Source organism: Ochotona curzoniae, unplaced genomic scaffold, assembly GCF_017591425.1.
Source record: "Ochotona curzoniae isolate NIBS_2020 unplaced genomic scaffold, NIBS_Ocur_1.0 contig_2210, whole genome shotgun sequence".
Taxonomy (NCBI): Eukaryota; Metazoa; Chordata; class Mammalia; order Lagomorpha; family Ochotonidae; genus Ochotona; species Ochotona curzoniae.
Window position 1 is genome coordinate 21,903,335 of NW_024465369.1, and position 13,903 is coordinate 21,917,237.

The following is a 13,903-nucleotide window of genomic DNA, read 5'->3' on the forward strand; positions in this document are numbered from 1 at the left end:
GATAAATTCAGATCTGCTTTAGCTTGGCTGTGGAGAACAAATTTAGATAGAAGGATAAAGGGGTTCTGTAGGGGCCAGTTAGGAGATGGTTATAGGTGAGATCGACTATATTTAACTAGAGCTAATTTGTTACAATGGTGAGAAATGAATGGGGTCAAAAGATTTTAAAATGTGAAACTGCTGAACTTAGTGATGAAAAGAATATACAAAGACCTGATCAGAATATACAAAGAATATACAAAGACCTGATCAGAAAATTTTTTCTGCAGAAAAATAGACAAAAGAAGCAGTTCTAAATATCTTCCTAACAAATCAAAGCAGATGGAGTAGAGGCAGAAATGAAACAATGTAAGTGCGCCCGGTTCAGGGGCAAATAATTGGGAATGTGCACAGGTAACAAATGCAAACACTTGATTTTCAGGTGCTATAGAAACAACCAGGTAAGCTGAAGGTGTGAAGCCTATACAAGAGGCCTAGGCTGGGAATAGAGACTTCAAGCTCTCTGGCGACTTCTAATGTTACTGTAGGTGAGGTATCCCAGAAAAAAATATGAGACCCCAACGGCCGATGCTATGCCCATCCGAAGCCAGGAGCCAGGAACTTCTTCCAGGTCTCCCACATGGATGCAGAGTCCCAAGGCCTTGGGCCATCCTCGACTGCCTTCCCAGGCCACAGGCAGGGAGCTGGAAGGGAAGCAGGGCCTCCAGGATTAGAACCAGTGCCCATATGGGATCCCGGGCGTGCAAGGTGAGGACCTTAACTACTGCACCACCGCGCCGGGTCCATGACCAAAGGCTTATAAATAATTAGTTGCATGAACAAGTAAATGACTATATAATAATAGGAAAGAATGAACTGCACTGCAAATATACAACAAAATGGCTAGATCTCAAATTAGCATTCTGGGTGAAGACTGTCAGACAGAAAAGACGTGATATCATTACATTGGTACAAAGCCAGTCTAATTTGTAGTGACAAAAAAGCAGATCAGCAAGCTTGGGCAGGGGCAGTGAAGAAAATTTTGGAGATGATGGAAACATTCTACTAGTGCTTCAATGGGTAATTGTCAATATTCATCAAATTATCATCCTAAAACAGGTAAAATTCTGTCCCACGAATTATACACTTCTATGAAGCTACTCTAAAATTACATATGGGCCCAGCATGGTAGCCTACTGGCTAAAGTCCTTGCCTTGTATGCACCAGAATCCAATATGGGCACCGATTCTTATCCTGGCAGCCCTGCTTCCTATCCAACTCCCTGCTCATGGTCTGTAAAGGTAGTTGAGGATGGCCCAAAGCCTTGGTACCCTGTACCCGTGTAGGAGAAATAGAAGAGGCTCCTGGATCCTGGCTTCAAATTTACACAGCTCTGGCTGTTGTGGCCGCTTGGGGAGTGATCCATCAGATGGAATATCTTCCTCTCTGTCTCTCCTCCTCTTTGTACATCTGACATTCTAATAAAAAATTTTGTTTTGATCTTTAAATTATGTATGCCACCTCTATCCCACTGTGCAAGTTTGAAAGACACAAAAGAAAAGAAAAAGAAAAAGAAAATGAAGACCCATCAGGAAACTAAATAATTCAGAAATTGAAGACTCAATTCCACATTCTTCACATATTGCAGTGCTTATGAGTACTGACTCAAATCAGATTACCTGTGTTCAAATTTCAGCTACACCACTTAGCAGTGAGAAACTGGGAAACAGTAATTCATTTGTCTCACAATTTAATAAAAAGTAGGAATAATCATAGATCCCCTGCTTCAGATTATTCTTAGAGGATCCAGATGAAATACAATGAGGTCTTCAAAGAAACCTCATAGAAAATGAGAATTACAAAACCTACTCACAGATTTCACAAATGATTGCTCCCAAATAAACTTCTCTTTTAACTTCAGTTCTCTTACGTGAAGCAGCCTTATTGTGTAGAAGGTGGTTAGAACTGTGTTTAGCATGCAATGAATGCGGTATGTGAGCCGTTAATGTGCAAATCAAAGTGACTACAGACACTCTCCAGACTGTTCGCATTGTTTTTATTTGATGATTGGCTGTTCAGTATCCTATTAAAAAGCAAATGGAACACAACTGACACAAGGAATTACCCCTTAATCAGTCTATGTGGGAACAGACAGACCAACAATTCCACAGAAAAGCAACCTAAATTTATGACATGTGAAGATTAGGTGAGAAAACTATGTTTGGCATAAACTAGCAAGATTTTCAATATGTCTTTGTCTGTTTTCAGAAATGTTAATATCTACTTTGTTTCCATGTTTTTCTCTTGAGCTTCAAGCTCAGTATTTATGATTTGGAAGGTACATTTTCTACTAAAGCTTTTGTCAATACTGTTTAGTATTGTTTTCTTTTCATTCCAGAAGAGTATGAGACAAACTGAAATATTCATTGATTTATCAAGATTTAATTTCATCCACATTCATGTATGTGCAATGTCACAATTTTCTAAATACTATACAATTTTGTCTTCTTTTCAGAAACAAAACTGATCCGACATATTTGTTATACTATATTTTATGTATAGTGTCACTTAATCAAAAGATTGAAATACCTCCTACTTTTTAAAAAAGCGACTTTTTAAAAAAGCTATGCACTCAATTATTGGGGAGAAAGTTCTTTGAACCCAAATTACAGCATGTGGCTCCCTTTTCCTTACAGAAAGAGCTCTCATATTTTAAAACCTCATTTTGGTACAGAACAGAAAAACAGCCCTATTATAAAAAACAAAGACTTCTTAAAGGTAGTATTGAAAATAACTGATTGGCTTTTGTTCATTACCAGCTAAATATATTTTGTGGTTTGAAAGCTCTAAGAACAGACTGCTTCCCTTAGATTGTCAGCAAAGAAATGTTTTCATCAATTAACAGCCTTTGATAAGAACAGTTTTTCTAGTAGTTCTTCAAATGAAACAGTATATAAATAGGCCTGTACAAAGGGCAGCTCCTGAGCTTAGAGTATAACAATGACAGCAAGCCTGTTTAGATGCGTAGCAGCAAACAAAATCTCATATTTCAAGCAGAAAATTTACATGGAGAACACTGTGCCATGGTAGCATTGCTTCCAATCAAATGGAAAAAACAAATCACCAACACATCATGCCTGTGCTTTTCTTCAATATGTTTTTGCCTAACTTCTACAGCCCTGTAAATAGCAAGGAAAAGAGCAGGACTTAGGAAATTCTGTTCAAAAGATTCAGGACTGTCAGAAGATGCTACTCCATTGACGTGGTGCTGTTCCCAGCTCCAGCTTCAGCTTCTTTTCCAGCCTGTGCTTTTATGTGTCAGTAACAATTACTATGGACCAGATCCTATCCTATAACTTTTATTCCTCCCACTGCTAATTTATATTTCAGATGAGGAAACAGACACCCAACATCACACAACCACAGGGTGGTGGAGAACACATATACCCCCGCTCCAGACATTCTGGCTCGAGAGGTCCCACATCTGATCTGTCAACTTTACCCTCTTCCCAAGAAGCGTGAGGACTTGACTTAGGCAGTGTTTTCTCAACACACATAATTGTAGACCTCTGTCACAGTTTTTTTTTAGTAAGCAACTACTTCCTTGTTAAGATAAGGGTAAGTTCTAGAGGTAGGGTAAGGAAGGAAACATATAAGTAAGCCCAAAGTGAAGAGACGTGTCTTGAACAACAACAAAAAGGAACACAGCTTATGGAAAAATGAAAACCCAGATTGCTGTGAAAACAGACTTTTGGTCCATAGCAAAGTGATAAACCAGTTGGACAAATTGCTTCTAAGAGATAACACACACCCAAATTTAGAGATTGTGCAACATTTCATCTTATGCATTCATTAAACCAGGCCCAGAAAATATTTTCATCTGTTGGTTACAATTTACAGGTGAGTAAACATGGGGCCAGAGAGATTAATATATTTGATGCAAGACTTAAGGAAATAGGCAGGATTGGGTAAAGCAAGAACCCACCCAAATCTCTGGTTTGAGACCAGTGCTTTTCCACCAAGTATATTAAGCACAATTTGTAAACGTTTGAAGCACCGTTATTGTAGTCAATAGCTTGATACACAATTTCCAGAATATAAAAAAAAATCACAATGTATTGTAAAAGAAGATTAAATACACTTGTAAGGCTAACATCATCACTAACAGTGACAATATTAAAGAAGTATAGATGAAGTAGTCATTTATTTTTGTATCCCAATGATTTATCTCTGGTATTATAAATTTACAGTATTTTAGCCCTTGAAAGTCTTGTCATAAGTATATAGACACACAGTAAAAAAAAAAGCTGACAATTAAAAACCAACATTGAACTAAAATACTAAAATTCAAGTAAGTTTGACCAAACAGTTTTTGATTCACCACACGCAATAAGTCAAAGGAACACTACTTTAAAAAAAAAAAAAGATTTATTTTATTTTTATTGCAAAGTCAGATATACACAGAAGAGGAGAGACAAAGAGGAAGATCTTCCGGGCGATGATTCACTCCCCAAGTGACCACAACAGCCAGAGCTGAGCCAGTTCGAAGCCAGGAGCCCAGAGCCTCTTCCAGGTCTCCCAAACGGATGCAGGGTCCCAAGACCTTGGGCCATCCTTGATTGCTTTTCCAGGTCACATGCAGGGAGCTAGATGGGAAGCAGGGCTTCTGGGATTAGAACCAGTGCCCATATGTGATCCTGGCACATTCAAGGCAAGGACTTCAGCCACAAGGCTACTCCACCAGGCTCAGGAACACTATTTTTTTATTTTTTAAAAAGATTTATTTTTATTATTTTTTTAATTGGAAAGCCAGATATACAGAGAGGAGAGACAGAGAGGAAGATCTTCCGTCTGATGACTCACTCCCCAAGTGACCCCAACAGCTGATGCTATGCTGGTCCGAAGCCAGGAGCCTCTTCCGGGTCTCCCACGCGGGTGCAGGGTCCCAAAGCTTTGGGCCGTCCTCGACTGCTTTCCCGGGCCACAGGCAGGGAGCTGGAAGGGAAACGGGGCTGCCAGGGATAGAACCGGCAACCATATGGGATCCTGGGCGTGCAAGGCGAGGACCTTAACCACTTGCGCCACCGCGCCGGGCCCAGGAACACTATTTTTAATAGCCTCCAAAAGGACAGGATATTTGACCAAAGAGTTGATGAAATGATGACAATTATGATTTATGGTATTTTAAATTACATTAGTTACTTTTTCTACTTGAGTTACAAAAGGAGGAAAATAAAGAGGAGCAAGTTGATATAAAGTGGAAATGAAGCCCTTTTATGAGATAAATGCAGAATCCAAAAATCCCCATTGGTTATGCTCAGATAAAGAGTAGCATAGTCGTACCAAAATTCAGAAGTATACACACATTAGACATTTAAGTCTAAAAGTTGATAATGACTCTTTGTGAAATGTGGCAAAGTATACTAACCCTTGTTTTCATAAATGTAGGGCAAAGGCAACGCAAAAATAAGTGACTTCTCCAAGTCAAAGAGTCAATAAGATCTAATATTTTGAAATGAAGTTTTTTCCTTTTGTTTTGTTTGCCACAGACTTCATTAATTGATTGTGGGTGCATTTATTTTCCTTTTGTACAAGTTTCTACTTTCTAGCAATATTCTATTGTGTTTTGGTTGTCTCACATGCACGGCCCCGGGCTGTGTCCAGGGAAGGCTAGTGGTCCCAATAGTATCACTTCATTGACTTTCCAGGTGAGATCACGATGATGCTGTCTATGATGATCCCAGAGATTTAAATGTGAGCTAGTGAAGGAAAATGTCTCAAGTCAACTTCAAGACAAAGAAAAACGGACATCAATGCAAATATAGTTCATTGGACGGAAGATCTTCCTTTCTGTCTCTCCTCCTCTCTGTATATCTGGCTTTGCAGTAAAAGTAAATAAATCTTTAAAAACAGAATATAGTTATCTAAAGACTTGTTGCTATATCCTGAGGCATTCGGAAGAGAAAAACTGATAAAAAGAAAAAGCAAACAAAATCAGTGAAAGAATGAACATGTGTGTTTAAGGATATTCTATTGAAACCTACTTGATCACACATTTACTAAACATTTAGAGCATATATTTCCAAAATTATTTCAAATTCTTTGAGTGCAATGTTGTTTCAACATTATACAAATCATATAAGACACATGTAAGATATATAATATTTGCATATACAGTATTCAAAATTCTAATAAATTTTGGGGATGGGGAACACCTCAAGCCCTTGAAAATTTTGTTTTGATATTAAACCATAGATGTATTCACCATCTAAGGTCAGAATCTAAGCTATTATTCTTTAAGATATAATAGCTGGGCCCGGCGTGATGGTGCACTGGTTAAGGTCCTCGCCTTGCACGCCCGGGATCCCATATGGGTGCCAGTTCTAATCCCGGCCACTCTGCTTCCTATCCAGCTCCCTGCCTGTGGCCCGGGAAAGCAGTAGAGGACAGCCCAAAGCTTTGGGACCCTGCACCCATGTGGGAGACCCGGAAGAGGCTCCTGGCTTCGGATCGGCATAGCATCAACCGTTGCGCTCACTTGGGGAGTAAATCATCGGATGGAAGATCTTCCTCTCTGTATATCCAGCTTTCCAATAATAATAAAATAAATCTTAAAAAAAAGATATAATATCTAAAGTAGATATTAGAAATACATATGGAAAATGGCACCAAATTGGCTTTAATTGCTAAAGTTTGATACTGAAATTTCCATGCTGCCCAAAAATTATGCAATAAGTACAGTCTTTTGTTCTCTAGCAACTTCTGACTTTCCTGATGTCAATCAGTTTTCCTTGTAACATTTTTCTCATATTTAATAGATAAGGTTTAAATCTACTGAGATACCATTTGGAAGAGTTTCATGTTAATCATATCAGAAAATTGTTTCTAAATTTTACAAAGTGGTTACATATGAGAGGCTTTTAAAATTAGAAGTAATATTGAAAAGCAGAGTGAAAGGGGAAAAAGAGAGAAAGAGGGCAACATTCCATCTGCTAAGTTCACTTTCCTAATGGCCTGGTCACAGCTGGACCATGTCAAAGCCAGGAGCTAGGAACTCCATTCTGGTTTTCCACACGGGAGACAGTAACCCAAGCACTTGGCCCATCATTTTTTGTCTCCCAGAATGCACTAGGTTGGAACTGGAAATGAGGCTCCATCCCAGGCATGCCAGTACGGGATATAGGAAAACCAAGGGATATAACTCAAATCCTCCGTGCCACAATGCCTGCACCATATATAAGCTTTAAAATATGTTTACATCATTAAAATATTATTTGCTTATGATAGTTATACTGAGATATAATTTACCTTTCACAAAATACATCCATTACAATGGTATAATTAAACCATTTTTGTAAACGCACATTGTACAACTATCCCCTTTTTCAGTTTTACATTTCCATCACTAGAAAGCATCACATTATAACTATTGTGTTTAAAAATTGCATTAATACAAAGATATTCATATATTTCATATGTGTAATCCTAGGAAGACAACCATACTTCCTCCATTTCTCTCATATACTCAATCGTCTTAGCCCAGTTCAGGGCAGTCACTCATATGTTTTCCATTTGTTTTTACCTACCTTTCTGAAATGTAAATAGTATCCCATAACATTCATCTGACTTTTTTCTTCTTAGCATAACTTTTCATAGGTTTATTACAGCATATATTCATAATTACTTTTATTGCTGAAATATGTTTCCAAAAAGGAGTCGAATATTTTGTAGAAACTAGAACAAACTAGAAAGTTTTTTGCTATTTTAGTTTGTAAAAGTGTTTGTAAGAGCATCCATTTTAAATCTCTTGAGGTAGAATTGCAGGGTTACATTGTAAGTTTATTTTTATCAAATATTGTCAAATGCTTTTTCATAGTGCATATAACATTTTATTTTCTAATCAGCAATTTATGACAATTCCAGTTTTTCACATTCCAGTTATCCTGTGGTATCGTCAAAGTTTTGTCTTATACTTATTCTACTGGTAACATAGTAGTATATTCTGATTTTAATCTACATTAATGATGTTGGTTGTCTTTTCATGTGTGTATGAATCAATTGTGTGGTTTTTTAATGAAATATCCATAAAGTATTTTGTTCATTTTTAAAATTGTGTTCTATGCCTTTTAACTTTCGGTTTGTTTACATATGTTTACAAATTCTTTATATCTTCAACAAGTCCTCAAATGATGATTTGCAAAAAATTCTGCAGTCTGAGATTTGTTTTCCATTTCTTACTGGCTTCTTGTGAAGGACAAAACTTTTCACCTTGAAAAATATCCAATTTATCAATTTCTCCTTTTTAAAGGATCATGATTTTGGTGTAATAGCTAAGAAATATGCTACAATCAAGGTCACGGAGATGTTCTTTATGGCTGAAAGTCTTCACATTTTAGCCTTCAGATCTGTCAGTGACGCATACTATGTTGACTTATCTATGGTATGAGGTAAAAATATGTGTTAATTATTTTACATATGGATATCCAATTATCCCAGCAGCATTTCTTGAAGACATTCATTACTGATAGGTCTTGCTGTTTCTGTTAAAATGCAGGACTAAAGATGGAGAACAAACTGCTGTACCTTCTGTTTCATTGATCTAAATGACCAGCTTTATATCAGTAGTACATTCTATTTTTAAGTCAGGTTTGACAATAGGTATTATAATGTCTCTCATTATTTTGTTTCATTTTATGATATTTTAAATGTTTTGTTCCTATGTATTTTCATTTTCAGACTGGTTGATCAATTTATACAAAAACACCACTTGCTGAAATTTTTAAAGTGATCATATTAAATTTGGATTGGAGGGATCACTCTACAGAAATGCATTCTTAAATATCACATTCTTTTTCATGTGATTGAAAAGGGAACTGAATTAATCTTTAGGTTGGTAGTTTCTTCCATATAAAAATATGACTGAGTTTTCTTTTCTTTTTTTTATTGTTATTAACATTGTATTATGTGATACAGTTTTATAGGCACTGGGGATTCCCCCCACCCCTCCCATACCCCTCCCCCCATAGAGGATTCCTCCACCTTGCTGCATAACCACAGTTCAAGTTCAGTTGAGATTCCTTCATTACAAGCATATACCTAGCATAAAGTCCAGCGTCTTATTGTCCAGATAAGTTCAGTGGCCTCTTGGGGAGACCTTCTCTGGTCTGAAGGTAGAGCTAACAGAGTAAAGTTCCGGTCAGTTAAAAGCCCCAACAAAACCTCAGTATCAATATACAACATTATGGAATTAATTGACATAGTATTGAGTAAACAATATATTAAAAATAATGCAAGTTCAATTCTTCCAAACACCTGGGTTGAGACAGTATCAATGACAGGTTCAAAAAATAACAAACAACCAAACAAAAATTACAGGTTAAATCAAGGCAAACATGTGGTATCTAACCTTTTGGGATTCGCTCATTTCCCTTAGCATTATAGTTTCCAGTTGGGCCCATTTAGCCACAAAGAACTGCATTTTGTTTTTTTTTAATACTTGAGTAGTATTCCATGGAGTAGATGAACCAAACCTTTCTTACCCAATCTTCTGCTGATGGGCATTTCGGTTGCTTCCATGTTTTTGCAATTACTGATTGTGCTGCTATGAACATAGGGATGCATGTTGGTTTGTCGTGGAACAGGTGTTTTGGATATATTCCTAGGAGTGCTATTGCTGGGTCATAGGGTATGCAGATTTTGAGTTGTTTGAGTGTTCTCCAGACTGATTTCCATAAAGGCTGTACCAATTTGCAGCTCCACCAGCAGTGGAGTAGGGTTCCCTTTTCCCCGCATCCTCGCCAGCAAGCGTCGTTGGTGTTCTTGTTTATGTGGGCCAATCTTACTGGTGTTAGGTGGTACCTCATCGAAAGCAATAGCAGTTGAGAACAGAATAAACAAATGGGACCTCATCAAACTAAGAAGCTTCTGTACAGCAAGGGAAACAATCAACAAAGTAAAAAAGCAACCCACAGAGTGGGAGAAGATCTTTGCACACTACATAGGCGATAGGGGGCTAATTTCCAGGATATACAAAGAACTTCAAAACAACCAAAAAACCAAAACAAACAAGCCACTCAAGAAATGGGCTCGGGAAATGGGCAAACATTTCACAAAGGAACAAGTCCAAATGGCAAACAAACATATGAAAAAATGCTCCAGTTCCCTGGCAATAAGGGAAATCCAAATTAAGACATCGATGAGTTTTCTTTTCAAATTACAATGCCATGATCTAGTTAAATTCATTTATTAGTTTACCAAAATACATGTGCATTGCAAGTCCTGCACCATCTGATGCCCTTTCAGCCAATGATGGACTGTATATAAGAGAGTGGCTTCATAAGGTTCTATTACCTTCATATAGTGCTGCTGCCTTATTTGTGTAAGCACTTTCTTTGATAGTCATACAGTGCAGAACTGCTAAGAAAGCACTTTTCATTGTTACGCTATAAATGAGTGTATTTGTATATACAGTCTAAAAAGATTTTCTGTATTATGATCATGTTATTTGTGAACACAACAGCTTAATTTTTCTTTTCCAATCTACATGCCTTGAATTATTTTTTCTTTCCTTCTTACTCTGGCTAGACTCTTCATAGACTCTTCTGAACAGAAGAGATGATAAGAATTTTGTTTTTAAGATTTCTTCTACTTTTTTTTATTGGAAAGGCAAAGATACAGAGAGAAAGACTTTTAGTCCACTGGTTCACTCCAAAATTACCTTAATAGACAGAGCTGAGCTCCTCCTAAGCCAGGAGCCAGGAGCTTCTTTCAGGTCTCCCAAGTGGGTGCAGGGTTCCAAGGCTTTAGGCCAGTCTCTGCTGCTTTTGCAGGCCACAAGCAGGGAGCTGGATGGGAAGCAGAGCAGCTGGGACAAGAACTGGAGCCCACATGAGATCCTGGTGGATGCATGGTGAGGATTTAATCATTAGGCTGTCTCTCTGAGCTCCAAGAATCAGTATTCTTATTGTAATTTTTTTATTCCAATACTAACTAGTATCAGAAAAAATCAAGTGTTTTTGGAGTTTATAGGACCAAAGACTGTATTCTCAATTGTAGGAGAAAAACATCAAGTCTTTCACTATGAATGGCTTTGCATCAAATCAGGCAAGCTGCCTTTTTAACACAAGTTTGTTGAGCATTTTTGTCATGAATGATTGTTGAATTTGTTGGTTGCTTTCACTGCATATATCAACATCTTTTTTCCCCCTGTTTTTGTTTTCAAAATGTATTAACAGGAAAAATGTGCAGTTGTTGATTTCTGCTAGCTGGTGCTATTGACCTGTTCTCCCAATCCAAGGGTTTAGCATTTGGGATTTACATACTACCTTACAAAGGGGATAAAGTCTTAAGCTGAGGCTTGACAAAAGGAGCATGAGGCTTCTTACAAGGGGTGGGGTGAAGTTATGCCTAGGTAACTAGGAAGTAAATAGCACACAGGGGGTTATTTAGTGAGGTTTGTTATGCACACAGGAGTCCTCAAGTTACAACACCTACTCTCTCTTATTAATTTGTTTTCTCACAAATATATTCTCAGGAGAAGAAACTGATTGGCACCTTTGTCAGTCAATGGATTGGCTGCATTTGGCCCCCACAAAGGGTAACGCCACAACCCAGATGCATGGTCCCAAGTGTGCAGGGTGCCTTCTTCAAGGGCCATGAATGTAGGTTACAGGAAATACGTCTTCACTACACAGGATGTTTGACAACATTCCGATTTTGTGAAATTGCTGCATTTCCCTGATCCTACCATGTCCCAAGAGAGAGGACAACTTAGATACTTCATAAAGAGGGGGAAGAAAATAAGTGCCTGCATTTAATCTGCTTGGGAAGACTAAGTTTCAGTGAATTTTCCCAATACATAGAGTTTTGTAGCTCTGAACAGGTGCAAAGCCGGTGCAGCCAGATTCCTCCCCATGACCTGGTAGTGATAAGATCTGAAACCTTTCTCCCTTAGGAAGACGCATGGAAGAATCCTCTATTCCACTTGCCATACTTTTTTTTTAAATCTCACTTTTGCATGATGAATGCCTAATCTTTTCTTTTTCTAATTATCTTCCAACATAATTGATCCTAATTTCTCATTGTTAGAAGTCAAATTCTTCCACATTCTAAAAAAGGCATCAACAAACCATGGTTTAGCTTAGCATTACTAACTTAAGGCACAAGGTGGGACACAAAATTGATCACAACATGAAATCCATCCTCTAGGGGACAAAGTTCCCTCATACACAAATAGGTGCATCATGACACAGGGTTAAGTGCCACATATAGAACACTAATAGAAAATCAAACTTCTGGAGACACTGCATTAAGCAAGGAAACATTCAGAACAGAGTTCATAGCTAACAATCTGGATGTATCTCTGAAACAGTGTTGGGGGGCTGTGATCCAAATATTCAGAAAATAGAGATGGGATTGGAACAAAGCTAAGCAGAACAATTGTTAATTCTTAACAACCCTTATTTTTGTTTTCCTAACATTAGCATATTTGAACATTCCTAGCGATTTAACAGTAGTGATTTTGAATTTTTTTAATCTACTTGAAAGGGAATGAGAGAAGGGGACAACTCACATACATACAGAGTAGGGGGAGGGGAGGAGAGAATTTTCAATCCATTGGCTCATTCCCTAAAAGCCCCAACAAACAGGACTGAGTCAGATGAAAGCCAGAGGCTTGAAACATCGTGTGAATCTCATTTAGGCAGCCATTTCCAAGCATGTAAGTCATCATCTGCTTCCTTCCAGGGAACTGGACTGAAAGTAGAAGCAGGACTCCATCTCAGACACTCGGATGACATGTAGGTATTCCAAATAGCAGATTAATGGGCTATGCCACAACACCTGTCTCAATAGTGCTTTAAACAGACACACACACACACACCATACAACACACACAATACACAACACTATCAGCACAAGTAAATTCTTCGGGGAGCTTCCTCTCCATTGCTCCTGCCTCTCTTATGGCATCTAAGTTTATGGAGAAAGACAGTGTTTCAGTTTTCCCTTATTCCTTGTCTTCTCTTGCATATTTGTAAAGGAATTTACTACTCATCACTAGGGCTAATATGAACATGGCAAACATTGGAAAATTACAAAATTTTCATCATCCTGAAAGGCTCAGGTTCACTTCTTTCTAAGCTGATAATTGAAAAGCTTCTTGGCTGCCTACTGCTTACATTTGTTTTTCAGGTGGAGTCTCCAAAGCTCTTCTGGCTTTTTAACCTTGTTCTGGGCCCCTCCTCCCAGCTCCCTTTCTCAGCACAGAGATTTATGCAGGCGGTATGACTAGCAGGCCTAAGCCTTCATTTCTAATGATTCTCAGGCTGAATTACATTGATTCCCACCCTTCAGTGGCAGTCTGAAGTTGGGTCATTGTAACTTGCAAGCAAAATCATTTTTGCAAGATAGAACGTAATTGGAAAAGTGAAGTTGTATTTTGAAGAGTAAGAGCATACTCTTCAGAATAATTCTAGCTGTATTCAAGGGCCAAAACAATGGAGTTAAAAAATTACATTGCTTAAGAAAGTCTCATAAGATTGTTTCCTGATGAAGGGAAAGGCTATTGGATGGGAGGTGGAGAAAGCATGAAAGAAAGGTAGCTTTACAAATGGTCAGATATTTGGGAGGCCTAGGAAAAGTCTTTGCAGGGGAACACATAAAATATAATCCAAGAGAGAAATATAATCAATAGGACAAAATCACACTGAATAGGAGATAGCCCATGCTTAAGAGTGTAAGTGGAGTCTGAGGTTAGAGGTGTGTGGAGACTCACCATGAGACAGGGCCACCATGAGAATATGTGTGGAGACCCACCATGAAAAGGAGGAGAAGATGCATGGCATCAGACTGAGGTTTGGGAGAGTTGAGAAATCTTATGTTGGGTCCCTCAGTCAACATGAAACAAGATTATTTGTGGATGGAA